A 26,715-nucleotide genomic window follows, 5' to 3' on the forward strand; every position below is an offset into this window, starting at 1 on the left:
ATGTTGCTCCTTTTACTAGTCATGCAAATTTTTTTGTGTAGTTTTATTTTATGTGTATTACTGATTGTTTCTCATTTCTCAATTAAGAGAAATGTTGGTTCTAGGGTTTGGTAGTTATAAATAAAGCTGATCTAAATGTATGCCTAAAGAGTTTTCTATGAACATCGGTTTGTTTATTCAAAACAGATGTAGACAGACAGGAAGGGAGAGAGATGAGAAGCATCAACTGGTCACCATGGCACTTTAGATGTTTATTGATTGCTTTCTTATATATGCCCAAGGGGTGGGGCTCCAGGCCAGCCAATGACTTCTTGCTGAAGCAAGTGACCTTGTACTCAATCTAGCAAACTTTGGGCTCAAGCTGATGAGTCTGTGCTCAAGCCAGTAACCTTGGGGTTTTGAACCTAAATCCTTAACATCCCAGGTAAACACTCTCTCCAGTAAAATATCCTTTAAAAACATGGGAAATTTTTATCAATTTGCTTTGATATTTTATTCCCCACACCCTGAATTATTTCCTAAATATAAATTTCTTTTTGTTTTATTAATTCTTTTCTTTATTCCCATTTCTTTATGTTTGAACTCAATAGTGGTTATTTGAATTATACATTGCTGGTATCACAGTACCAGATAGTGAGTTAAATAAACAACTATTTTCATTCGTTCATGTTTTATCAAAAATTAAATCTTGAAATAAAAAAGTAATTAGTAAAAATACTAGTAAAATTTCAATAAACTCAGGACTTCAATTAAGGATAGAGTACTAATGTTGAGTTCTTCATTTTGGAAAAATGCAGCACAGTAATGTATGATGATAAAACATTAGATATAAGGTTTTAGGGGAAACTGAGTGAGTAGTATACAAGAATTCTCAGTGCTATACTTGAAACAGTTGTGTAAATATGAAATAACTCCATTATTAAAATTTTATTAAAGGTAATTTTAGTGATAGGCTTTATAGATGACATTGCAAAGAGCTCTGTGGACCTTCTTTCCAGTGAAACAACAATATCATTGGTAAAACATTTTTTTAAAAAAGTAACAATTTGTAATTGTCCTAAGGACTTATAGAACATGGAGAAGCATTTATTCAGGAAAGCTATGAAAACTGCTAAAATCAGAGCCAGTGGCATTTTAGCTTTTACCTGCTCTTCCCCAAGCTGTATGGTAGAAGTTCTACTTCAGAGAAATGTGTCCAAGAAGCCAGGAGTTCTTTCTAACTCCAGGTATCAGTGTAGAGCTACAGTTTCACCTTACTACAGCCAGGGCACTGACATCTCTCATCTTCCCCAGGTGTATATTGTAGAAACACTATTCCCATCAGGCAAAGCTGAGTAAGTAAGGGCTGCCATTTTCCAGTCAGTTCCCATTTATAGTGTTAAAGATTTGCCTCCACTTTTTTATTGTGCAGTGATTTCACACTTGGAAGAATAAAAGTGGTCTTACAACAAAAAAAATAGAGTTTAACTAAAAAAACCATAAGAAGAGACAAAGAAAGACCTTGTCTTATGTTTAGAAAAGGTCAATTTGAAGACATCAGGGTAATGGTGGCATGAGACATACTCCTGATCACCCCTCTTGAATTTTCAACAAATTCAACAACTATAACTGAGCAAAGGAATCCCAGCTGGAATTGCAGGTATGTCTGAAAAACCCAGGAACACAATGGATTAAAGGTGGGATGGCGTGGGATGGGGTGGGAAGGGGGATGGAAGATAAAGTATTTTCATGGTGGGCTTTGGAGAGTAGAAGAGACAAACCCAGAGTAACTGTTTCTTTTTCTCTGCTGTATTATGAGGAAGAGGGAAGCTTGGGCTTTCTGGATTTTGTCTGAGATGCACAGAGAGGGAAACTCAGAATGACTGGGTCTCTTTCTGTCAGGAGTACCAATAAAACAGAGTGGTGGAGGGGAAGATAAACCAAAATGGTCAGAGCATGGGGTCACAGCTAGTGTTCCCACAGTCTCCTTGCACCCAGCACTTAGTGGAGACAAAGAAAGCTAAAGTAGAGCCCCTAGCTTCCCAGATCCCATCTCCCTCACCTTGCTGTACCAAGAGTAGCAGAGACAAACCCTACAGCTAGCTCTCCAGAGCCGTTCTCTCCTCTGAAGAACAGAGGTACTCCACATCGGGTTCCCAACTCTGATGAGATGTGGGAAAGAATGTCCAGAAGCCTGAGATCACCATTGTTAGAGCTAAAAAGCAGGAAAGCTGAAGCAGTAAAGCAGAAACTTGAAAGCCCTTACAACATGCTGTATCCAATTAATGACAGGAACAAAAAGGGGAAGAACAAAACAAGACACAGAGCTACCTGAAAATGAAACATAAAGTGGATCTAGAAAATCCTCAAGGATCAATAAATTATCTTAAATGTAAATGGACCGAACTCACCAATAAAGAGGCACAGAGTAGGAGATTGGATCATAAAGCAAAACCCAACCATATGCTGCCTTCAAGAAACACATCTAAGCTGCAAGGACAAAAGTAGATTCAAAGTAAAAGTTGGAAAAAGATTTTCCAAGTAAATAATATACAAAGAAAAGCTGGTGTGACCATATGTATATCTTACAAAGCTGACCTCAAGACAACAAAAGTAAGCAGAGACAAAGATGAACATTCCATATTGATAAAGAGGATACTGTATCTAACACTTTGTAATATATATACACCAAACCAAGGAGCACAAAAATATTTAAAACATCTACAAACATCTAAAAATAAAAGCAGGCAGAAACATGATGGTACTTGGAGATTTTAACCCATCTTTGATGGCTTTAGATAGATCATCCAAACAGAAAATCAATAAAAAATATTGACTTTAAATGACACTTTGAACTAAATTGACATAATAGACATTTATAGGACATTTCATCCCAAAACATCAGATTATACATTCTACTCCAGTGTGCATGGAACATTCTCAAGGATATACCATATGTTGGGCCACAAAACTAACATTAACAAATTCAGGAAGATTGATATTATACCAAGCATATTTTCTGATCAGAAGACTTTGAAATTAGAATTGAACTCTAAAAAGGGAGTAAAGAAACCCACAAAAATGGTAATTAAACATCATACTTTTAAAAAAAATGACAGGGTAAAAGTAGAAATAAAAGCAGAGATCAAAAGTTAAATACAGACAAATAAAAATGACCACGTGACATGTCAAAATTTCTGAGATGCAGCCAAAGCATTAATAAGAGGGAAGTTCATATCATTACAAGCTTTTATGAAGAAACAAAAGAAATGTGAATTAAACAACCTAACATAACACCTTACGGAACTAGAAAAAAAAAGAACAAAGGCAACTTAAAGTAAGCAGAAGAAAGAAAATAGTAAAAATTAGAGCAGAACTAAATGATATAAAGAACAAAAATAGTATAGAAAAAATTAATATAACAAAGAACTGGTTCTAGGAATAGATCTATAAAATTGACAAACCACTCACAAAGGAAAAAAGAGGAAGGACTCAAATAAACAAAATCTGAAATGAAAGAGGAGAAATTACCACAGAAATCATAGATATATATACAAAAGATCACACTAGAATATTATGAAAGATTATATGCCACCAAATTCAACCTAGAAGGAATGCACAAATTCCTAGAACTGTATAATCTTCTTAGACTGAGCCTTGAAGAAGTGGAAAACCTAAATAGACCTATAAGCAGGGAGAAAATAGAAACAACTATCAAAAACCTCCCCCAAAACAAAAGTCCAGGACCAGATAGATGGTTACACTAGTGAATTCTACCAAAGTAAAAGAACATTTGGTAACTATCCTTCTCAAAGTCTTCCCCCCCAAAAAAAGAAAAAGAAGAAGCAACACATTTTATGAGGCCAACATAGCACTCAACCCAAAACTTGGCAAGGACAACACACAAAAAACAAAACTAAAGACCAATATTTCTAATGAACACTGATGCAAAAATTCTAAACCAAATACTAACAAATGATATACAACAACACATTAAAAAAATAATACATCACAATCAAGTGGGATTCATTCCAGGAGTACAAGGATGATTCAAAATATGGAAATTGATCAATGTAATACATTACATCAACAGCATAGAACAAAAACCATATGATCCTATCAATAGATGCAGAAAAGGCATTCGATAAGATAGCACATTCCTTTATATTTAAAAAACTCAATATAATCAGAATAGACAAAAAGTACCTCAACATAATAAAGGCCATATATGACAAACCATCAGCTAATATCATACTAAATGGTGAAAAAATGAAGGATTTTCTTCTAAAATCAGGTATGAGACAAGGCTGCTTACTCTCTCCATTCTTATTCAACATAGTTCTGGAAGTTATAGCCAGAGTAATTACACAAGAGAAAGAAATAAAAAGCATTCATATCAGGAAAGAAGCAATAAAGGTATCACTTTTTGCAGATGACATGATCCTGTATATAGAAAACTGAAAGGGCTGCACCAAAAGGCTATTAAAAACAATACACCAGTACAGTCAAGTTGCATGATACAAAATCAATATTCAAAAGTCTACTGCTTTTCTATATGCCAACAATGAAATTTCAGAATATGAACTTAAATACAAAAACAAAACAAACACAAGTCGGTGAGGTCAGAGAAATGGCACTATGAGGAGGGCTCCCGATACCTCTCCTCAAAATTTCAACAAGTTCGACAACTAGAGATAGAAAAATGATCCCAGGATCCTCTGTAAGACACACAGACTGAACAAAGGTACGATTGGGTGAAAAGGTGGCTAAATATATAATCGACCCTGAAGGAAATAAGATGGAAAATGGAACACTTCACCTTCCTCACTGACCTGAGAAAGGGCTACTTTCACTTGGAACCCAGAGAAAGTCAGGGCTGGGGGAATGGAAAGAGCTGTTCAGAGACGTTCAAGCTGAGGAAAGAGTGTGCCTGCGGCAACTCAGCCCATGTTAGCTAACGCCATCAGCGGACCTCGGCAGAGGCGGGTGAGTGGTTGCCTTCATTTCTCCCAATATCCTGGTCGGCGAGCGTGGACAGTGTGTGAGTGGTTCCTCCTAGCACCTTGGGCGTGGGCACCCGCGTTCCCTGACAGATGGACAGGGTTGGAGACTGTCAGCAGTAGCCTTTTGCATGAGCTGAGACCAGAATCTCAGTGTAATCCCTGCTCCCCGAACAACAGCGCACGGGGAGTGTGAGAAAGCCAATTTGCCTATACCCGGACTTCTTCTGGCAGGCGGAGCACCTCCACCAGCCATACAAGCTAACAAAGCACATTCCCAGGGAAGAAAAATACAAAAGTGCTAGGGGGAGGGGTGGGCAGGCAGCTTGCAGACAGTCTCTGGAGCAGATCCGTGGATCCAGTTGCTGAAATTAACTTAACCCACAGTCTGCTCACTGCCCAGCTGGCTGACGCCAGCAGCGGCTCTGGCTGACAAAGTCTTTTTTCTCAGGTCAGTGATCTAAGAGAACATGATGGAGAGACATCATATTTTTAAGGCCTCTTGCTCTGCTCGCAGTAGCTGGGCAACTTCCTGCCAGCAGATACAGGGTAAAAAGCACATTCCTACGGAACAGACCTCAGAGAACACTGCAGAAGTTATAGGCTCTAGGCCAGGGGTCCCCAAACTACGGCCTGTGGGCCGCATGTGGCCCCCTGAGGCCATTTATCTGGCCCCCACGTACTTCTGGAAGGGGTACCTCTTTCATTGGTGGTCAGTGAGAGGAGCATAGTTCCCATTGAAATACTGGTAAGTTTGTTGTTTTAATTTACTTGTTCTTAATTTTAAATATTGTATTTGTTCCCATTTTGTTTTTTTACTTTAAAATAAGATATGTGCAGTGTGCATAGGGATTTGGTCATAGTTTTTTTTATACTCTGGCCCTCCAATGGTCTGAGGGACAGTGAACTGGCCCCCTGTGTAAAAAGTTAGTGGACCCCTGCTGTAGGCTTTTTAACAAGGAAGAAGCCTGCAGAGAGCAATCCCATGAAACGCTAAGGCAAATTTAACTAGACATGCCCGGGGAAACTTAGAAAGGAGCTTAAACAGAAGTCAACACACCCACCTATCTGCTTAAGCAGGTGGCTCTGATCAGCAGAGCTTTCATACTCAGGACTTTGTGCTAAAAGGAGGGACTTGGCAGCTTTTAAGACCTCCTGTTCTGCAGGCATCTTCCTGCCAACCAGTAAAGGTTAAAAAGTGCAAAAATCCTGGGCAGATTGCTCCCACAGAGTGCTGAGGCATACTAGACATGCCTGAAGGCTCATAGAAAGACACTTTGAGAGCAGTTGGCTCCCATTCTGCCTGATTACACTGGCAGCTCTGGCTGGCAAAGCCTTACCTAGAGCCCTGTGCTGAGTGGGGATAGAGTGGGGATTTGCCAGCTCTAAGGGTCTCTCACTCCAGGCAGTGGCAAGGGCAACTTCATAGCTGGATCACCTGCTATTTCAGGAAGGAGAGACTTGGAGAGAGGCTCCGGGAAAACAAACTCTCCCATTGTTGAAGCCTGCAAATGCTAACAAGCCCCAAACAGCAATGAGACTGAGGCTTAGTATATGACATTGCCATAGCAACACATCAACTGTAAATTTCTACCTAAGCATGCCACAGGGGCAGAGCCTGGGGTAAAGTGCCACTGACCAGAAAGAGGGAAAAGAAATAAAAAGGAAGAAGATAACTTCTCAAAATCAAGAATAATCCACAGTCTTTATAACTTTTTCCACTTTTTTTTCTATCATTTCCTTATCTTTAAATTTTTTCTTCCACCTTGGTCCTTTTATCCTCTTCTCATTTTATGCTTTTCTCTTCATCTTGAACTACATTACCCATAGTGTTACATTTCTCATTTTTTTCTTTTCTTTTTTCTTTCTCTCAATGAGGGTTACACTCCAAAAACCTTAACTCTCTCTTTTTTCTTCTTCTTCTTTTTCTTTTTTCTTCCTCTCTCTTAGTTTCTTCTTTTCTCTTTCACTTTTCCTCTCATTAGATCCCCAGTTGCAAATTATTTTATTTTGGATTCAAATTTTTTCTATGTGGCATTTTGTGTGCTTTTTACTTTGCTTTTTAACTCATTAGCATTCCCCCCAACCCTGGCTCTCTATTCTATGTAGTTTTTGTTCCACTTAATACAACAGTATCTTTTTTATTTCTCTTGTTTTCTTCTTATCTTTTTCACTATATCTCTCATTTGACCGTCATTTATAAGCAAATTATTTTTTCTTGATCCAAATTTTTTTTCTGCATTCTGTGGGTCCTCACCTCATTTTATGTCCCTTTGTCACTTCTCTCCAACTCAGGCCCTCTGTTCTAGGTAGTTTTTGTTCCATTTAGCACAATATAATTCTTAATTTTTCACATTATTTTCTCAAAAAAAGAAATAATAAATTTTAAATTATTTAATTAATTTATTTATTTTTCTTTTTATTCTTTATTAATTATCATTAGTTTTATTAACAAAATTACCCTCAGATGCCATTAAGGAAAAGAAAATTGAATATCATGAATACAAAAGACAGAAATGTAGCACAAAGAGATGAGGAAAAATCTATAGAAAAAAAATTTAACAGATTGGAAACCTTGGAGTTAAATGACATAGAATTTAAAATAGAAATTCTAAAAATACTCAGAGATATATAAGAAAACACAGAAAGGCAATTTAGGGAGCTCAAAAAACAATTCAATGAACACAAAGCATATATTACCAAGGAATTTGAAACTATGAAAACAAATCAAACAGAGATGAAAAACTCAATTCATGAACTAAAAAATGAGGTAACAAGCTTAGCTAATAGAACATGCCAGATAGAAGAGAGAATTAATGACATAGAAGACAGGCAACTTGAGGCACAACAGAGAGAAGAAGAGAGAGATTCATGAATTAAAAAAAATAAGAAAGCCCTACAGAAATTGTCTGACTCCATCAAAAAGAGCAACATAAGAATAATAGGTATATCAGAAGGAGAAGAGAGAGAAAATGGAATGAAGAATATATTCAAACAAATAATAGACGAGAACTTCCCAAGTCTATGGAAAGAACTAAAGCATCAAATTCAAGAAGCAAACAGAACACTGAGCTATTATAAACCCAACAAACCTACTCCAAGGCTCATCATAAAGAAATTGGCACAAACCAATGACAAAGAAAAAATTCTCAAGGCAGCCAGGGAAAAGGAGAATACAACATATAAAGGAAGGCCTATTAGATTGTCATCATTTTTTTTCAGCAGAAACTCTGCAAGCTAGAAGAGAATGGATCCCAATATTTAAAGTTCTGAAAGAGAGGAACTTTCAGCCAAGAATACTATACCCATCAAAGCTATCCTTCAAATACAAAGGAGAAATAAAAAAATTCACAGACACAGAAAAGATGAGGGAATTTATCAGCAGAAAACCCCCACTTCAGGAAATACTAAAGGGAGTTTTCCAACCAGATACAAAGACACAACAAAACAAAACCACAAGTAAAAGCTCCACCAAAAACACAATAAAACCAAATTTAAACTGTGACAACAAAAACAAAAAAGGGAGAGGAAGGAGATAAACAGTAGCAAAGGACGATGGAGTGCAGAAGCACTCATGAAATAGTGTACTACAATGAACATGGTGGGTACCCTTTCCATTACTTAATGGTAATCAACTCTGAGAAAACCACCACAGAAGCACATGACTTGAAAAAAGAATAACAGAGGAAAGAAGTATGGATTACAACCAAACAAAAACAAATGATAAAAAAACAAAAGAGAAGAACCAAACAAGATAAAAAACTAACATAAAGCTATATATAAAATGGCAATAGGGACCTGTGGTAGCACAGTGGATAAAGCATCGACCTGGAAATGCTGAGGTCGCTGGTTTGAAACCCTGGGCTTGCCTGGTCAAGGCACATATGGGAGTTGATGCTTCCAGCTCCTCTCTCTCTGTCTCTCTCTGTCCCTCTCTGTCTCCTCTCTAAAATGAATAAATAAAATAAAAAATCTAAAAAAAAAAAGTCTCCTAAATTATAATTCCTTGCCTGACCTGTGGTGGCGCAGTGGGATAAAGCGTCGACCTGGAACACTGAGGTTGCCGGTTCGAAACCCTGGGCTTGCCTGGTCAAGGCACATATGGGAGTTGATGCTTCCTGCTCCTCCCCCTTCTCTCTCTCTCCCCTCTCTCTAAAAATCAATTAAAAAAAATAAAATGGCAATAGGAAACCCTGAAGTGTCAATAATTACACTATATATAAATAGATTGAACTCACAAATAAAAAGACACAGAGTAGCAGAATGGATTAAAAAAGAAAATCCAACTGTATGCTGCCTACAAGAAACACATCTAAGCAACAAGGACAAAAACAAATTCAAAATGAAAGGCTGGAAAAGAATACTCCAAGCAAATGACATCCAAAAAAAAGCAGGTGTAGCAATACTCATATCTAACAATGCAGACTACAAGACATCAAAAGTAATCAGAAACAAAAATGGTCATTTCATAATGATTAAGGGGACACTGAATCAAGAAGACATAAAATGGCCCTGGCCGGTTGGCTCAGCGGTAGAGCAACGGCCTGGCATGCAGGGGACCCGGGTTCGATTCCCGGCCAGGGCACATAGGAGAAGCGCCCATTTGCTTCTCCACCCCTCCGCCGCGCTTTCCTCTCTGTCTCTCTCTTCCCCTCCCGCAGCCAAGGCTCCATTGGAGCAAAGATGGCCCGGGCGCTGGGGATGGCTCCTTGGCCTCTGCCCCAGGTGCTAGAGTGGCTCTGGTCGCAGCAGAGCGACGCCCAGGATGGGCAGAGCATCGCCTCCTGGTGGGCAGAGCATTGCCCCTGGTGGGCGTGCGGGGTGGATCCTGGTCGGGCGCATGCGGGAGTCTGTCTGACTGTCTCTCCCCATTTCCAGCTTCAGAAAAATACAAAAAATAAAAATAAAAAAAAAAGAAGACATAAAACTTTTTAATATATATGCACCAAATCAAGGAGCACCAAAATATATAAGACACCTACTGACTGACCTAAAAAAAAAACTGACTAAAATACAATCATACTTGGAGACCTCAACACACCACTGAAAACTCTAGATCACACTTCCAAACAGAAAATTAATAAAGAAATATTGCTGTTATACAAAACACTAGAACATTTGGATATTATAGACATCTACAGGACATTTCATCCCAAAGTGCCAGAGTATACATTTTTCTCAGGTGTACATGGAACATTTTCAAGAATTGACCATAATTTTGGCCACAAAAATAACATCAACAAATTCAGAAAAATTGAAATTATACCAAGCATATTTTCTGATCATAAAGCTTTGAAACTGGAATTCAACTGCAAAAAAGAGGTAACAAAGCCACAAAACTGTGGAAACTAAACAACATACTTTTAAAAATGAGTGGGTCATAGAATAAATAAGTACAGAGATCAAAAGATACTTACAGAAATAAAAATAACAATAGGTCATATCAGAATTTCTGGGATGCAGGAAAAGCAGCAATAATAAGAAAGTTCATATCACTATAGGCCTATATGAACAAACAAGAAAGCCCAAGTAAACCACTTAACTTCACATCTTAAGGAACTAGAAAAAAGGAAAAAAGACAACCAGAACCAGCAGAAGGAAATAATAAAAATCAGAGCAGAAATAAATGAAATAGAGAACAAAAAAACTATAGAAAACATTAATAAAACAAAGAGCTTGTTCTTTGAAAAGATCAACAAAATTGACAAACCCTTAGAAAGAGTCACCAGGAAAAAAGAGAAAGGACTCATATAAACAAAATCCAAAATGAAAGAGGAGAAATCACCATAGATATACAAAGAATTATTGTAGAAACTATGAAAAACTATATGCCACCAAATTCAACAATCTAGAAGAAACAGATAAATTCCTAGAACAATACAATCTTCCTAGACTGAGTCATGAAGTAGCTGAAAGCCTAAACAGACAAGTAAGCATGAAGGAAATAGAAAAAACTATTAAAAATCTCCCCAAAAATAAAATTCCAGGGCCAGATGGCTATACTAGTGAATTCTATCAAACATTCAAAGAAGACTTGGTTCCTATTCTACTCAAAGTCTTCCAAAACTTTTTTTTTTTGTATATTTTTTCTGAACTTGGAAACGGGGAGAAACAGTCAGACAGACTTCCGCATGCGCCCGACCGGGATCCACCCGGCACGCCCACCAGGGGCAACGCTCTGCCCACCAGGGGGCAATGCTCTGCCCCTCCGGGGGCATCGCTTTGTTGTGACCAGAGCCACTCTAGTGCCTGGGGCAGAGGCCAAGGAGCCATTCCCAGCGCCCAGGCCATCCTTGCTCCAATGGAGCCTTGGCTGTGGGAGGGGAAGAGAGAGACAGAGAGGAAGGGGGGGGGGTTGGAGAGGCAAATGGGCGCTTCTCCTATGTGCCCTGGCCGGGAATCAAACCCGGGTCCCCCGCAAGCCAGGCTGATGCTCTACTGCTGAGCCAACCGGCCAGGGCCAAAGTCTTCCAAAACTTTGAAGAAGAAACGATACGTTTAAACACATCTTATGAGGCCAGCATTACCCTCATACCAAAACCTGGCAAGAACGGCACAAAAAATACAGACCAATATCTCTAACGAGTAGAGATGCTAAAATACCAAACAAAATACTAGCAAATCGAATACAACAACATGTTAAAAAATAATACATCATGATCAAGTGGGATTCATTCCAGAATCTCAAGGATGGTTCAACATACGTAAAACAGTTAACATAATACACCATATCAACAAAACAAAGAACAAAAGCCCACATGATCTAATAAAAAATGCAGAAAAGGCATTTGATAAAATACAACACAATTTTATGTTTAAAACACTCAACAAAATAGGCATAGAAGGAAAATATCCCAACATGATAATGGTCATTTATGATAAACCATTAGCTAACATCATATTAAATAGCATAAAACTGAGGACTTTTTCCCTTAAATCAGGAACAAGACAGAGTTTTCTACTCTCTCCACTCTTATTTAATGTGGTGCTAGAAGTTCTAGCCAGAGCAATCAGACAAGATAAAGAAATAAAAGGCATCGATATCAGAAAAGAAGAAGTAAAGGTTTTACTTTTTGCAGATGATATGATCCTATACATTGAAAACCCCAAAGACTCCACAAAAAGATTACTAGAAACAATAAACCAATACAGTAAGGTAGTAGGATACAAAATTAATATACAAAAGTCCATTGCCTTCCTATATTCCTACAATGAAATATCAGAAAACGAACTAAAAAAATAATCCCCTCATGGTTGCAAAAAAACCAAACAAACCTAGGAATAAGCATGACAAAGAATGTATAGGACCTATATAATGAAAATGACAAAGTAAGGAAAATTGAAAAAGATACAATGAAATGGAAAAGTATTCCTTGTTCTTGGATAGGAAGAATAAATATAATCAAAATGACCATTTTACCCAAAGCAATATACAAATTCAATGCAATTTCCATCAAAATTCCAATAAATAAGTAAATCAGAAAAATCTAAGAACTGCTTGATTTCATACATAGTTGGGACATAAAAACGAGACTTAGAGACATGAACAAGAGTGTGGTGGTTACAGTGGTGGGGGGAGGAAGGAGAGGAATGGAGAGGGGATGGGGGGCACTAAGAAAACCAGATAGAAGGTGACGGAAGACAATTTGACTTTGGGTGATGGTTATGGAACATAATTAATGTCAAAATAACCTGGAGATGTTTTCTCTGAACATATGTATCCTGATTTATTAATGTCACCTCATTAAAATTAATAATAAAAAACAAACAAAAAAACCCAAACACAACTACTTTTATAATTGCAACAAAAAAATAAATACCCAGAAATAAACTTAAGGAATAATGTGAAGGACTTATATACTGAAAACTACAAAACATTACCAAAAGAAATTTAAAAAGACACAATGAACTGAGAAAATATTTTGTGTTCATGGATTGGAAAAATCAACATAGTTAAAATGGCCATATTACCCAAAGCAATATACAAATTTAATGCAATCCTCATCAAAATCCCAATATCATTCTTTAAAAAAATAGAACCAAATATTACTACTTTCGTACTGAACCATAAAAACACCCAAATAGCCAAAGTAATCTTGAGGAAAAAGAGTGACGCTGGAGGTATCATAATACCGGACTCCAAATTATACTATAGAGTCACAATAAATAAAATAGCATGGTATTGGCAGAAAAACAGACATACAGACCAATGGAACAGAATTGAGAGCCCAGAAACAAAACCACATATATATGGACAAATCATCTTTGAGACAGGAGCCAAAAACACACAATGGAGAAAAGAAAGCCTCTTCAATAAATGGTGTGGGGAAAATTGAAAAACCACATGGAAAAAAAATAAAACTGGACTCTAGTTCGTCCCCCTGCACAAAAATTAATTTAAAGTGGATCAAAGACCTAAATATAAGACCTGAATTTATAAATTACATGGAAGAAAACATAGATAGTAAGCTCATGGACCTTGGCTGTAGAGAACAATGTATGAATTTGACCTCAAAGGCAAGAGAAGTTAAGGCAAAAATAAATGAATGGGACTATATAAAACTAAAAAGCTTTTGAACAGCAGAAGAAACTGACAACAAAACAAATAGGCAGCCAACTAAATGGGATATAATATTTGCAAAAAACAGCTCAGATAAGGGATTAATATCCAAAATATATAAAAAGCTCACAAAGCTCAGCAACAAACAAGCAAACAATTCAATTAAAAAATGAGGGAAGTACATGTACAGACACTTCTCCCAAGAGGACATACAAATGGCCAACAGATATATGAAAAAATGCTCATCTTCACTAGCTACTTGAGAAATGCAAATCAAAACTACAATGAGATACCACCTCACATCTGTTAGATTGGCTATCATCAACAGGACAGGTAATAACAAGTGTTGGAGAGGCTGTGGAGAAAAAGAACCCTCCTTCACTGCTATTGGGAATAGAAATTAATACGACCATTATAAAATAAAGAATGAGGGTTCCTTCCTCAAAAAATTAATAATAGAATTACCATATGACCCACAAATTCCTCTACTGGGTATCAATCCCCAAAATGCAAAAATATTTGAACATTAAGAGTCATGTACCCCCATGTTCATCACCGCATTATTCACAGGGGCCAAGACATGAAAACAACCAATGTGCATCTTTTTTTTTTTTTTAATAAATTTTTATTAATGTTAATGGGATGACATTAATATTTCAGGGTACATATATTCAAAGAAAACATGTCTAGGTTATCTTGTCATTAAATTATGTTGCATACCCCTCACCCAGAGTCAGATTGTCCTCCGTCACCCTCTGTCTAGTTTTCTCTGTGCCCCTCCCCCTCCCCCTAACTCTCTCCCTCCCTCCCTCCTGCGTCCTCCCTCCCCCCACGCCTGGTAACCACCACTCTCTTGTCCATGTCTCTTAGTCTCGTTTTTATATTCCACCAATGTATGGAATCATGTAGTTCTTGTTTTTTTCTGATTTACTTATTTCACTCCGTATGATGTTAACAAGATCCCACCATTTTGCTGTAAATGATCCGATGTCATCATTTCTTATGGCTAAGTAGTATTCCATAGTGTATATGTGCCACATCTTCTTTATCCAGTCTTCTATTGAAGGGCTTTTTGGTTGTTTCCATGTCTTGGCCACTGTGAACAGTGCTGCAATGAACATAGGGCTACATGTGTCTTTACGTATCAATGATTCTGAGGTTTTGGGGTATATACCCAGTAGAGGGATTGCTGGGTCACAAGGTAGTTCTATTTGCAGTTTTTTGAGGAACCACCATACTTTCCTCCATAATGGTTGTACTACTTTACATTCCCACCAACAGTGTATGAGGGTTCCTTTTTCTCCGCAGCCTCTCCAACACTTGCTATTACCCGTCTTGTTGATAATAGCTAATCTAACAGGGGTGAGGTGGTATCTCATTGTAGTTTTGATTTGCATTTCTCTAATAACTAATGAAGCTGAGCATCTTTTCATATATCTGTTGGCCATTTGTATTTCTTCCTGGGAGAAGTGTCTGTTCATGTCCTCTTCCCATTTTTTTATTGGATTGTTTGTTTGTTTGTTGTTGAGTTTTATGAGTTCTTTGTAAATTTTGGATATTAGGCCCTTATCTGAGCTATTGTTTGAAAATATCAGTTCCCATTTAGTTGGCTGTCTGTTTATTTTGGTATCGGTTTCTCTTGCTGAGCAAAAACTTTTTATTCTGATGTAGTCCCATTCATTTATCTTTGCCTTCACTTCTCTTGCCATTGGAGTCAAGTTCATAAAATGTTCTTTAAAACCCAGGTCCAGCCCTGGCCGGTTGGCTCAGCGGTAGAGCGTCGGCCTAGCGTGCGGAGGACCCGGGTTCGATTCCTGGCCAGGGCACACAGGAGAAGCGCCCATTTGCTTCTCCACCCCTCCGCCGCGCTTTCCTCTCTGTCTCTCTCTTCCCCTCCCGCAGCCGAGGCTCCATTGGAGCAAAGATGGCCCGGGCACTGGGGATGGCTCTGTGGCCTCTGCCTCAGGCAATAGAGTGGCTCTGGTCGCAACATGGCGACGCCCTGGATGGGCAGAGCATTGCCCCCTGGTGGGCAGAGCGTCGCCCCATGGTGGGCGTGCCGGGTGGATCCCGGTTGGGCGCATGCGGGAGTCTGTCTGACTGTCTCTCCCTGTTTCCAGCTTCAGGAAAATGGAAAAAACAAACAAACAAAAAAAACCCAAAAAAAAAAAAAACCCAGGTCCATGAGTTTAGTACCTATGTCTTCTTCTATGTACTTTATTGTTTCAGATCTTATATTTAGGTCTTTGATCCATTTTGAATTAATTTTAGTACACGGGGACAGGCTGTAGTCGAGTTTCATTCTTTTGCATGTGGCTTTCCAGTTTTCCCAACACCATTTGTTGAAGAGGCTTTCTTTTCTCCATTTTGCGTTGTTGGCCCCCTTATCAAAGATTATTTGACCATATATATGTGGTTTTATTTCTGGGCTTTCTATTCTGTTCCATTGGTCTGAGTGTCTATTTTTCCACCAGTACCATACAGTTTTGATTATTGTGGCCCTATAATATAGTTTAAAGTCAGGTATTGTAATGCCCCCAGCTTCATTCTTTTTCCTTAGGATTGCTTTAGCTATTCGGGGTTTTTTATAGTTCCATATAAATCTTATGATTTTTTGTTCCATTTCTTTAAAAAATGTCATAGGAATTTTGATGGGAATTGCATTAAATTTATATATTACTTTGGGTAATATGGCCATTTTAATTATATTTATTCTTCCTATCCAAGAACAAGGAATATTTTTCCATCTCATTGTGTCTTTTTCTATTTCTCTTAGCAATGTCTTGTAGTTTTCGTTATATAGGTCCTTTACATTCTTTGTTATGTTTATTCCTAGGTATTTTATTTTTTTTGTTGCAATCGTGAAGGGGATTATTTTTTTGAGTTCGTTTTCTAATATTTCATTGTTGGCATATAGAAAGGCTATGGACTTTTGTATGTTGATTTTGTATCCTGCGACCTTACTGTATTGGTTTATTGTTTCTAGTAATTTTTTTGTGGAGTCCTTTGGGTTTTCGATGTATAGGATCATATCATCAGCAAAAAGTGATACCTTTACTTCTTCTTTTCCGATATGGATGCCTTTTATTTCTTTGTCTTCTCTGATTGCTCTGGCCAGAACTTCTAGCACCACGTTAAATAAGAGTGGAGAGAGTGGACAACCCTGTCTTGTTCCTGATTTAAGGTGGAAAGTCCTCAGTTTTATGCCGTTTAATATGATGTTGGCTGATGGTTTATCATATATGGCCTTTATCATGTTGAGATATTTTCCTTCTATACCCATTTTGTTGAGAGTCTTAAACATAAATTGTGTTGCATTTTATCGAAAGCCTTTTCTGCGTCTATTGATAAGATCATGTGGGTTTTTGTTCTTTGTTTTGTTGATATGGTGTATTATGTTAACCGTTTTACGTATGTTGAACCATCCTTGAGATTCTGGGATGAATCCCACTTGATCATGATGTATTATTTTTTTTAATATATTGTTGTATTCGATTTGCCAGTATTTTGTTTAGTATTTTAGCATCTGTATTCATTAGAGATATTGGTCTGTAGTTTTCTTTCTTTGTGCCATCCTTGCCTGGTTTTGGTATGAGGGTTATGTTGGCCTCATAAAATGTGTTTGGAAGTATTGCTTCTTCTTCAATTTTTTGGAAGACTTTGAGTAGAATAGGAACCAAGTCTTCTTTGAATGTTTGATAGAATTCACTAGTATAACCGTCTGGGCCTGGACTTTTATTTTGGGGGAGGTTTTTAATAGTTTTTTCTATTTCCTCCCTGCTGATTGGTCTGTTTAGGCTTTCTGCTTCTTCATGACTCAGTTTAGGAAGGTTGTATTGTTCTAGGAATTTATCCATTTCTTCTAGATTGTTGTATTTGGTGGCAAATAGTTTTTCATAGTATTCTACAATAATTCTTTGTATATCTATGATGTCTGTGGTGATTTCTCCTCTTTCATTTTGGATTTTATTTATTTGAGTCCTGTGTCTTTTTTCCTTGGTGAGTCTTGCCGAGGGTTTTTCAATTTTGTTGATCTTTTCAAAGAACCAGCTCCTTGTTTTATTGATTTTTTCTATAGTCTTTCTGTTCTCTATTTCGTTTATTTCTGCTCTGATTTTTATTATCTCCTTTCTTCGACTGGTTTTGGGTTGTCTTTGTCTTCTTTTTCTAGCTCCTTAAGGTGTGAAGTTAAGTGGTTTACTTCGGCTCTCTCTTGTTTGTTCATATAGGCCTGAAGTGATATGAACTTTCCTCTTATTACTGCTTTTGCTGCATCCCAGAGATTCTGATATGTCGTATTTTCATTTTCATTTGTCTGTATATATCTTTTTATCTCTGCACTTATTTCTTTTTTGACCCATTCATTTTTTAGAAGTATGTTGTTTAGTTTCCATAATTTTGTGCGTTTTTCCTCCTCTTTTTTACAGTTGAATTCTAGTTTCAAGGCTTTATGATCAGAAAATATGCTTGGTACAATTTCAATTTTTCTAAATTTGCTGATATTGTCTTTGTGGCCCAACATATGGTCAATTCTTGAGAATGTTCCATGTACACTAGAGAAAAATGTATACTCTGTCGCTTTGGGATGAAGTGTCCTGTAGATGTCTATCATATCCAGGTGTTGTAGTATTTCGTTTAAGGCCACTATATCTTTATTGATTCTCTGTTTGGATGACCGATCTAGAGCCGTCAGCGGTGTATTGAGGTCTCCAAGTATGATTGTATTTTTGTTAGTTTTTGTTTTAAGGTCAATAAGTAGCTGTCTTATATATTTTGGTGCTCCTTGGTTTGGTGCATATATATTAAGGATTGTTATGTCTTCTTGATTCAGTGTCCCCTTAATCATTATGAAATGACCATTTTTGTCTCTGAGTACTTTTTTGTCTTATAGTCAGCATTATCAGATATGAGTATTGCTACACCTGCTTTTTTTTGGGTGTTGTTTGCTTGGAGTATTGTTTTCCAGCCTTTCACTTTGAATTTGTTTTTATCCTTGTTGCTTAGATGAGTTTCTTGTAGGCAGCATACAGTTGGATTTTCTTTTTTAATCCATTCTGCTACTCTGTGTCTTTTTATTGGTAAGTTTAATCCATTTACATTTAGTGTAATTATTGACACTTGTGGTTCCCTGTTGCCATTTTATAAATTGCTTTCTGTTAGTTTTGTATCTTGTTTGATTCTTCTCTTTTGTTTTTCTATCATTTGTTTTTGTTTGTTTGTGTTCCATACTTCTTTCTTCTGTTGCTACCTTTTTTAAGTCAAGTGTTTTTGTGGTTGTTTTTTCAAGGTTGGTTACCATTAAGTAATGAAAAGGGTACCTACCATATTCATTGTAGTACCCTTTCTTATGAGTATTTCTGCACTTCATCGTCCTTTGCTACTGTTAATCTCCATCCTTTCTCCCCCTTTTTTTCTTTTGTTGTCACAGTTTAAGTTTGGTTTTATTGTTTTCTTGGTGGAGCTGTTACTTGTGGTTTTGTTTTCTTTTGTTCTTTGTATCTGGTTGGAAAACCCCCTTTAGTATTTCCTGGAGTGGGGGCTTTCTGATGATAAATTCTGTCATCTTTTCTGTATTTGTGAATATTTTTATATCTCCTTCGTACTTGAAGGATAGCTTTGATGGGTATAGTATTCTTGGCTGAAAGTTTCTCTCTTTCAGGGCTTTAAATATTGGGGTCCACTCTCTTCTAGCTTGTAGAGTTTCTGCTGAGAAGTCTGATGATAATCTAATAGGTTTTCCTTTATATGTTGTATTCTTCTTTTCCCTGGCTGCCTTGAGAATTTTTTCTTTGTCATTGTTTTGTGTCATCTTCATTATGATGTGCCTTGGAGTGGGTTTGTTGGGGTTAAGAAAACTCGGTGTTCTGTTTGCTTCTTGAATTTGAGGCTTTAGTTCTTTCCACAGGCTTGGGAAGTTCTCATCTATTATTTGTTTTAGTATATTCTCCATTCCATTTTCTTTCTCTTCTCCCTCTGATATACCTATTATTCTTATGTTATTCTTTCTGATGGAGTCAGACAATTCCTGTAGGGCTTTCTCGTTTTTTATTATTTTTGAGTCTCTTTCTTCTTTTCTCTGTTGTGCCTCAAGTTGCTTGTCTTCTATTTCACTAATCCTATCTTCTATCTGGGCTGTTCTATTAGCTAAGCTTGTTATCTCGTTTTTCAGTTCGTGAATTGAGTTTTTCATTTCTGTTTGATTTGTTTTTATAGTTTCAATTTCCTTGGTAATATATTCTTTGTGATCGTTGAGTTGTTTTCTGATTTCCCTAAATTGCCTTTCTGTGTTTTCTTGTATATCTCTGAGTATTTTTAAGATTTTTATTTTAAATTCTCTGTCATTTGGCTCCAAGGCTTCCAGTATGTTAAATCTTTTCTTCATAGATCTTTCCACATCTATTTGTGTTACCTCTCTATCTTTTGTATCCATAATATTCAATTTCCTTTTTCTTATTGGCATCTGAAGGTGGTCTTGTTGATATTGTTAATTAGAATTAATAAAGAATAAAAAAGGGGGGGAAAAAGTAATGATTTATTATTTTCCCCTTTTTCCTTTCTTCTTCTCCCCTCCTCTCACCTCTTTAGGTAAATATTGTGATGACCTGTGAATTATATTATGCTAAATGGAACAAAAACTGCCTATAACAGAGGGCCTGATTTGGGGTGAAGAGTTCAAGGGGCAAAAAAGGGAGTAGGGACCTACTAAATGCAAAAAAAATAAAAAATAAAAAGGAGGATATCTTAGACAAGCATAAAATGATTTGCTTGTAAGTGATGGTCGACTAAGAGATATAGTGAGAGAGATAAGAGGGAAACTGAAAAAAGGAGAGAAAAAATAATATTTAAAGAAGAAAAAATAAAAATAATAAGTAAAAATCTGTTGTATTAAGTGGAGTGAAGACTAAATACAATGGAGACTTTGGGTTGGGAGGAATGCTAGTGAGTTAAAAAGCAATGTAAAAAGTACCCAAAATGCCACAAAAAGAAACAAACAATGGAAAACCAAAAACAAAAGCATAAAATAAAAGAAAAATAAAGAACAAACAACAAAAACAAAAAAAAACTTGAGTTTCAAATTAAATAATTTGTTCGTGATTGAGGATTAAATGAGAGGAAAATAAAAGGAGAAAAGAAGGAACGAATAGAAAGGAAAAAATAAGAAAAAGAGAAACGAAGGAAGAAAAAAAGGAAGGGAAAAAAACAAAAAAGAACAAAAAGAAATCAAAAGGGGAGAGAGTGAGAGTTAAGGGTTTTGGAGTGTAACCCTAAGGGAGAGTAAGGATGAAGAAAAGAAATAAAATGTAACACTCATGGGTAGTGTAGTTCAAGAAAAGTGTAGCATAAGATGGGCAGAGAATAAAAGGACCGAGATGGAGGAAATACAAATAAAGGCAATAAGAAAGAAGAGAGAAACAACAACAACAAAGAATTAGTGGAACAAGTGATAAAGTCTGTGGATTTTTCTTGATATTGAGAGGTTAACTTCTTCCTTTTTCTTTTCTCTCCCTCTTCCTGGTCGGTGACTCTGTACCCCAGGTTCTGCCCCTTTGTCACGCTTAGGTAGGAATTTGCAGTTGATGGGATTCTATGGCAATGTCATATAATTGGCTTTAGTCTCGCTGGTAGTCAAGGCTTGTTGGCATTTGTAGAGTCCAACAATGAGAGAGAGTTTGCTTTCCTGGAGTTTCTCCCCTAGTCTCCCCTTTCTGAAATAGCAGCCTGGTGATCCAGCTATGAGGCTGCCACTGCTTCTGTCTGGGGAGTAAGAGGCTCAAAGAGCTGGGAAATCCCCACTCTATCCTCACTCAGCCCAAGGCTCTGGGTAAGGCTCTGACAGTCAGAGCCTCCAGCGTAATCAGGTGGGGCTGGGAGTCAATTGTTGTCAAGGTGACTGTTCAGCGCCTACCATTCAGTTGGACCACTCAACCCAGGCTTTCCACACTTTGTAGCCTGTTTTGGCTGGAAAGAAGATGCACTATTCGCTGCTTGCTATATAGATCTTAATATCTGCCATGTCCCTCTTGTTAGGTATATCCCTGAATATGGAGGCTCTGTCAATCAGATATTGCCCCCGCCCCTTTAGCGAAAGGCACTGAAAAATATTATGCCTCTTGTCTTGGATCACTGAACTGGGAGAGATCTTATCAATTAGAGCCCCGTGGGTGCGTAGATTTCGTGGGTTAAGCTAATTTCAGTGATTGGATCCGCAGCTGTGCTCCAGAGAGTATTTCAGGCTGCCTACGCGCCCCTCGCCCAACGCTTGATTGTTAGCTCGAATGGCTGGGTGAGGTGCCCCATCCACGGAGAGAATCTCCTGACTAGGAAAGACAGGTTTGGCGCCCCTCCCAGACTATGGCACGGGGCCCGCGGCTTCTCAGAGCACGCCGGTGGTTGCCGGCACTCCCCGGGACGCGGCTGGGGGGGGCGCGGCTTCCCAGAGCACTCCGGTGGTTGCCGGCACGGATGTGGCCGCTCGGGGCGCGCGCGGCTTCTCAGAGCACGCCGGTGGTTGCCGGCACTCCCTGGGACTCGGCGGCTCGGGGCGCGCGCGTGGCTTCTCAGAACGTGGTTGGCGGGGCGCGTGGCCTCTCAGAGCACGCCGGTGGTTGTGGGCACTCCCCGGGACACGGCAAGTGGGAGGGGGCGTGCGGCTTCTCAGAGCATGCTGGTGGTTGCTGGCACTCCCCAGGAAGCGGCGCGGGCAGCTGCACGCGTGGGTTGACTCACCACAGGCGTATTCCCTCCTCAGCAACAGTCCTTTTGCTTTCAGTGTGTGTGTGGAACTCTAGGATGCTCCGAAGATAATTTTTCTGTTTCTAGTTGACAAATTTGTTGAGATTTTGGGGAGATCTGTCAGACGCGCTGCTCACGGCGCCATCTTCGTGACGTCACTTTTTTTTTTTTTAATAAATTTTTATTAATGGTAATGGGATGACATTAATAAATCAGGGTACATATATTCAAAGAAAACATGTCTAGGTTATTTTGTCATTAAATTATGTTGCGTACCCCTCGCCCAAAGTCAGATTGTCCTCCGCCATCCTCTATCTAGTTCTCTGTGCCCCTCCCCCTCCCCCTAACTCTCTCCCTCCCTCCCACCCATGTCCTCCCTCCCCCCACCCCTGGTAACCACCACACTCTTGTCCATGTCTCTTAGTCTCATTTTTATGTTCCAACAATGTATGGAATCATGTAGTTCTTATTTTTTTTCTGATTTACTTATTTCACTCCGTATAATGTTAACAAGATCCCACCATTTTGCTGTAAATGATCCGATGTCATCATTTCTTATGGCTGAGTAGTATTCCATAGTGTATATGTGCCACATCTTCTTTATCCGGTCTTCTATTGAAGGGCTTTTTGGTTGTTTCCATGTCTTGGCCACTGTGAACAGTGCTGCAATGAACATGGGGCTACATGTGTCTTCACGTATCAATGTTTCTGAGATTTTGGGGTATATACCCAGTAGAGGGATTGCTGGGTCATAAGGTAGTTCTATTTTCAGTTTTTTGAAGAACCACCATACTTTCCTCCATAATGGTTGTACTACTTTACATTCCCACCAACAGTGAATGAGGGTTCCTTTTTCTCCACAGCCTCTCCAACATTTGCTATTACCCATCTTGTTGATAATAGCTAATCTAACAGGGATGAGGTGGTATCTCATTGTAGTTTTGATTTGCATTTCTCTAATAACTAATGAAGCTGAGCATCTTTTCATATATCTGTTGGCCATTTGTATCTCTTCCCGGGAGAAGTGTCTGTTCATGTCCTCTTCCCATTTTTTTATGGGATTGTTTGTTTGTTTGTTGTTGAGTTTTATGAGTTCTTTGTAAATTTTGGATATTAGGCCCTTATCTGAGCTGTTGTTTGAAAATATCATTTCCCATTTAGTTGGCTGTCTGTTTATTTTGATATCAGTTTCTCTTGCTGAGCAAAAACTTTTTATTCTGATGTAGTCCCATTCATTTATCTTTGCCTTCACTTCTCTTGCCATTGGAGTCAAGTTCATAAAATGTTCTTTTAAACCCAGGTCCATGATTTTAGTACCTATGTCTTCTTCTATGTACTTTATTGTTTCAGGTCTTATATTTAGGTCTTTGATCCATTTTAAATTAATTTTAGTACACGGGGACAGGCTGTAGTTGAGTTTCATTCTTTTGCATGTGGCTTTCCAGTTTTCCCAACACCATTTGTTGAAGAGGCTTTCTTTTCTCCATTGTGTGTTGTTGGCCCCTTTATCAAAGATTATTTGACCATATATATGTGGTTTTATTTCTGGGCTTTCTATTCTGTTCCATTGGTCTGAGTGTCTATTTTTCTGCCAATACCATGCTGTTTTGATTATCGTGGCCCTATAATATAGTTTAAAGTCAGGTATTGTAATGCCCCCAGCTTCATTCTTTTTCCTTAGGATTGTTTTGGCTATTCGGGGTTTTTAATAGTTCCATATAAATCTGATGATTTTTTGTTCCATTTCTTTAAAAAATCTCATAGGAATTTTGATGGGAATTGCATTAAATTTTTATATTGCTTTGGGTAATATGGCCATTTTGATTATATTTATTCTTCCTATCCAAGAACAAGGAATATTTTTTCATCTCATTGTATCTTTTTCGATTTCCCTTAACAATGCTTTGTAATTTTCATTATGAAGGTCCTTTACATTCTTTGTTATGTTTATTCCTCGGTATTTTATTTTTTTTGTTGCAATCGTGAAGGGGATTATTTTTTTGAGTTCATTTTCTAATATTTCATTGTTGGCATATAGAAAGGCTATGGACTTTTGTATGTTAATTTTGTATCCTGCGACCTTACTGTATTGGTTTATTGTTTCTAATAATCTTTTTGTGGAGTCCTTCGGGTTTTCGATGTATAGGATCATATCATCAGCAAAAAGTGATAGCTTTACTTCTTCTTTTCCGATATGGATGCCTTTTATTTCTTTGTCTTGTCTGATTGCTCTGGCCAGAACTTCTAGCACCACGTTAAATAAGAGTGGAGAGAGTGGACAACCCTGTCTTTTTCGTGATTTAAGGTAGAAAGTCTTCAGTTTTATGACGTTTAATATGATGTTGGCTGATGGTTTATCATATATGGCCTTTATCATGTTGAGATATTTTCCTTCTATACCCATTTTGTTGAGAGTCTAAAACATAAAATTGTGTTGTATTTTATCAAAAGCCTTTTCTGCATCTATTGATAAGATCATGTGGTTTTTGTTTTTTGTTTTGTTGATATAGTGTATTACGTTAACCGTTTTGCGTATGTTGAACCATCTTTGAGATTCTGGGATGAATTTCACTTGATCATGATGTATTATTTTTTTAATATGTTGTTGTATTCGGTTTGCCAGTATTTTGTTTAGTATTTTAGCATCTGTCTTTATTAGAGATATTGGTCTGTAGTTTTCTTTCTTTGTGCCATCCTTGCCAGGTTTTGGTATGAGGGTTATGTTGGCCTCATAAAATGTGTTTGGAAGTATTGCTTCTTCAATTTTTTGGAAGACTTTGAGTAGAATAGGAACCAAGTCTTCTTTGAATGTTTGATAGAATTCACTAGTATAACCGTCTGGGCCTGGACTTTTATTTTTGGGGAGGTTTTTAATAGTTTTTTCTATTTCCTCCCTGCTGATTGGTCTGTTTAGGCTTTCTGCTTCTTCATGACTCAGTCTAGGAAGGTTGTATTGTTTTAGGAATTTATCCATTTCTTCTAGATTGTTGTATTTGGTGGCATATAATTTTTCATAGTATTCTACAATAATTCTTTGTATTTCTATGATGTCTGTGGTGATCTCTCCTCTTTCATTTTGGATTTTATTTATTTGAGTCCTGTGCCTTTTTTTCTTGGTGAGTCTTGCCAAGGGTGTGTCAAATTTGTTGATCTTTTCAAAGAACCAGCTCCTTGTTTTATTGATTTTTTCTATAGTCTTTCTGTACTCTATTTCATTTATTTCTGCTCTGATTTTTATTATCTCCTTTCTTCGGCTGGTTTTGGGTTGTCTTTGTTCTTCTTTTTCTAGTTCCTTAAGGTGTGAAGTTAAGTGGCTTACTTGGGCTCTCTCTTGTTTGTTCATATAGGCCTGAAGTGATATGAACTTTCCTCTTATTACTGCTTTTGCTGCATCCCAGAGATTCTGATATGTCGTATTTTCATTTTCATTTGTCTGTATATATCTTTTGATCTCTGCGCTTATTTCTTCTTTGACCCATTCATTTTTTAGAAGTATGTTGTTTAGTTTCCACATTTTTGTGGGTTTTTCCCCCTCTTTTTTGCAGTTGAATTCTAGTTTTAAGGCTTTATGATCAGAAAATATGCTTGGTACAATTTTAATTTTTCTAAATTTGCTGATATTGTCTTTGTGGCCCAACATATGGTCAATTCTTGAGAATGTTCCATGTACACTAGAGAAAAATGTATACTCTGTCGCTTTGGGATGAAGTGTCCTGTAGATGTCTATCATATCCAGGTGTTGTAGTATTTCGTTTAAGGCCACTATATCTTTATTGATTCTCTGTTTGGATGACCGATCTAGAGCCGTCAGCGGTGTATTGAGGTCTCCAAGTATGATTGTATTTTTGTTAGTTTTTGTTTTAAGGTCAATAAGTAGCTGTCTTATATATTTTGGTGCTCCTTGGTTTGGTGCATATATATTAAGGATTGTTATGTCTTTTTGATTCAACTTCCCCTTAATCAGTATGAAATGACCATTTTTGTCTCTGAGTACTTTTTCTGTCTTGTAGTCAGCATTATCAGATATGAGTATTGCTACACCTGCTTTTTTTTGGGTGTTGTTTGCTTGGAGTATTGTTTTACAGCCTTTCACTTTGAATTTGTTTTTATTCTTGTTGCTTAGATGTGTTTCTTGTAGGCCGCATATAGTTGCATTTTCTTTTTTAATCCATTCTGCTACTCTGTGCCTTTTTATTGGTAAGTTTAATCCATTTACATTTAGTGTAATTATTGACACTTGTGGGTTCCCTACTGCCATTTTATAAATTGCTTTCTGTTAGTTTTGTATCTTGTTTGATTCTTCTCTTTTGTTTTTCTATCATTTGTTTTTGTTTGTTTGTGTTCCATACTTCTTTCCTCTGTTGCTACCTTTTTTAAGTCAAGTGTTTTTGTGGTGGTTTTTTTCAAGGGTGGTTACCTTTAAGTAATGAAAAGGGTTCCTAC

At 37.6% G+C, this 26,715-nt stretch overlaps 1 pseudogene; it reads right to left on the reverse strand.

Annotated features, from left to right (window-relative positions):
- Positions 1–4,942: 4,942 nt before the first annotated feature.
- LOC136319710 (olfactory receptor 5B2-like) overlaps positions 4,943–26,715 on the reverse strand; it is a 49,363-nt pseudogene continuing 27,590 nt past the window's right edge.

Source organism: Saccopteryx bilineata, chromosome 1 (genome assembly GCF_036850765.1).
Source record: "Saccopteryx bilineata isolate mSacBil1 chromosome 1, mSacBil1_pri_phased_curated, whole genome shotgun sequence".
NCBI classification, from domain to species: Eukaryota; Metazoa; Chordata; class Mammalia; order Chiroptera; family Emballonuridae; genus Saccopteryx; species Saccopteryx bilineata.